Genomic DNA, 3389 nt, shown 5'->3' on the forward strand with positions numbered 1-3389 from the left:
TTAACATATTAGTAATACTTCTCTTTTTAACTTTTTGGATGGTTAGCCCAGAGTTGGCGATAGATATCTGTAACTGCCTGCCGGCAGCACCACATTTGAAGTTACTCAAAGGAAGCTGAGGCTGCAAAGCCAGGTTTGAACTTAGAATTCTCGGATTCTCAGCCAAGCTCCCAGCGCAGCAACTCTTCTCTTCCTACCCAGCACCATCCGGACGAGTGGGGGGCCTTATGTGCACAGGTGTATAAGCACCTACCTGTACGTCTACACTATTTAGCACTTCCAAATACCTCTAATAGACCATCCCATATGCCTAACGATATGCAGCACGGTCCACCTCTGAGAAGATGGACCTGGGGAAGCAGCCCAAGCAGCTCTGGAAGTTGGCATGGCTGTTTACGTAGGAAATTCTCAGCTTCCATGCAGCTGGGACGTGGTCTAGAATGGGAAAGCACAGGGTACCGGAGGGGCTGGTCCGTTAGCCTTTTGGACTTTTCTAAACAGCCGGCCTGGGGTGAAAGTCCTCTTGCTGATCTGTAAAGGTGGTATGGACCCAGATAGTCATGTGACTCATCTTTACACAGTTTGTGCCTGCAACTCAGTTTTTCTAAAGTAAGGAATATAACGTATAATAGTGGATATACATATAGTGTATAAACTATAAGGAAAAGGGAATGACTTAGCTCGAAAGTTAGGACAATTGTTAAATAGGAAGATAGAAAGGGATGTGGTGGTGGGGTGCATAGAGCAGGTTTTCCAAAATGCTAAATATGTTTTCTTTCTTAACCTGGATGGTGAGTACACAAGTGTGCGTTCTATTACTCTTCAAATTGTACATATACATTTTACAGACTCTTCATACTATATATAGGATATTACAATTAAAAGACATTATCAAGTGATCAAAATAAGGGCATACATGACATGCATTGTCTGGTTCAATGCATTTTAAGTGTTCCCTTCATAGTCCCACTTTGGATATCTAATCTTGGTTTTACCCCTGGAAGACCTGATTATGCTTAAAATAAATTGATGTGGGGGTGCCTGGGTGTCTCAGTCAGTTGAGGGTCCGACTCTTGATTTTGGCTCAGGTCATGATCTCATAGCTCATGAGATTGAGCCCCACATCAGACCCTGTGCTGATAGTGGGGAGCCTGCTTGGGATTTTTGTCTCCCCATCTCACTGCCCCTTCTCTGTGCTCTCTCTCTCTCTGTCTCTCAAAATAAATAAGCTTTAGTAAGAATAATAATAATAATAAATTGATGCTACTCACTACCCCAACTGCCTACCTCAATATAATTTTCATTGTTTCACACTTGCTATTTTCAAACAAGAGAAATAGAAACAAAATCTTGAAATACATTAAGCGACATTTTTCATTACCTACTATAAGAATCAATATTCACCAATATTTATATTTGCCTTTATTTTTTAGGATATTTGTCTTCAAAAAATACTTACTTGAGCATTTGCTATAAGCTCAACATACTAGAATACTTGAAGTTCTCATTGTCTATTGGAGACAGATACCTAAATAGTTTCTTTTTCATTTTTCTTTTCTTTCTTTCTTTCTTTTTTTTTTGAAAGAGCAAAAGACAGAACATAAACAGGGGAGGGGCAGAGAGACACAGAAACAGGCTCTGCAGCAGGCTCTAGTCTCTGAGCTGTCAGCACAGATCCTGATGCGGGGCTGGAACTTGTGAACCCCGAGATCATGACCTGAGCCGGAGTCTGACACTTAACAGACTGAGTCACCCTGGCATCCCCCTACATAGCTTCTTAAAAGCAAATTATGTAATTATCACAGCCACTCCCTGCTGGGCTGTGCTAACTGGTATAAGAAGTTTGAAAGGTTCAAGAATGTATGATTGATTGTGCCATGCCAAAGTCAACTGGCTCACTTTATTTCTCCCAACTCTGCATATGTGGGGTACTATAGTGACAGTGCAGAATGAGGGGTACAAGTAACTCAAATGGCGTATCATCAAATAATGTTTAACAATCATCCTACACACACACACACACACACACACACACACACACATACACACTCACAACATACCAGAAAGGGCTACAGAGTACAGGCTTTGCAAAGCAATGGTCTTTACTTCATAATGCCCGAAAACTCTACCTAGAGATCTTTATCCATTCTACTTGAGAGGATATTTACGGGATCTTAGATTCACTTTCAATTTAAGCATTTTAAAATTTTACAAATTTCCTGCACCTGGGTAGCTCAGTCAGGTGAGCATCTGACTTTGGCTCAGGTCACGATCTCACGGTTCATGAGTTCAAGCCCTGCATAGGGCTCTGTGCTGACAGCTCAGAACCTGGAGCCTGCTTCTGATTCTGTGTCTTTTCCTCTCTCTGCCCCTCCCCTGCTTGTGCTCTCTCTCTCAAAAATAAATAAACATTTTAAAAAATCAACAAATTTTAAAATCTCCCCAAGGTTGTGCAAGGCCTCGTGATTTCAAGTAAAAACTAAAGAAAGCAATTCACATAAATACTTATTAAGCCACTACAATGCCTGAAGCCCTGTGCTAAATAAAGTGCAGTACAAAATTGATTGGGTCAAGGAGAATCGCAGGGAAGAGCTTTTTACTGAAATATGTTCCCATTCTGCAAAGATTCTGCAGTTACTTCTTTCTAAGTGAAGAACATTTTTTTTTTTTGCTAGAGCAGACGTTAAAATTATGCAAAAGATGAACTCAAATTCCTCAATCTGGGGTCAAGCTCATGGCTCTTATAAATGATACATGAATACATATTTTCCGGATTACTCCTTATTTTAAAATACTGAATTTTTTCCAATTGTCAGACCAAGTGTTCCAATTTTAGGTTAAAAAAAATCACACTACTCTTGAACCGCGGCATCCCTTTCCTCCCGCTGTCAAACTTTGTACCAACAGAGACTCCTGCCTCGCATCCTAAAGTGGACAAAACCGAAAGAGACGAGGAAACCTACGTGGGTTTACCCCGCGTGTGCTTCTGTGCACAGACCGTGATCCCGTTTTCCAGGTCACTCAAATGCACAGCTGCTTTAGAGAGCCTCTTCCAGGTCCCTTGCATCTGCAAACTTCTGCAATGAAAACCCCTCTCTTCTTGGGAGCGAATTCACATAAAGCCCCTGTGGTAAATTACCTAGCTGAGGGCCAGGCCACCCGAAGGGTTGGACCGAAATTGGTTTCTCTTTGAAAAGCCTTCCTGGGGAGAACATCCCACGCCAGCAACAGAGCGCGCCCTGGCACCACGTGTCTGCACCAACGGCGGGATTGGCGGAGCGCATTTTAGCGCTGCGATCTAGACGCGCGCGGTCCCGCCCAGCTGCCAGAGGAGCTGGGACGCCGGGAGGAGAGGCCGGAGGGAGCTCGCGGAGGGGAGGGGGGCGGGA

The sequence above is a fragment of the Suricata suricatta genome, chromosome 4 (assembly GCF_006229205.1).
Source record: "Suricata suricatta isolate VVHF042 chromosome 4, meerkat_22Aug2017_6uvM2_HiC, whole genome shotgun sequence".
NCBI lineage: Eukaryota > Metazoa > Chordata > Mammalia > Carnivora > Herpestidae > Suricata > Suricata suricatta.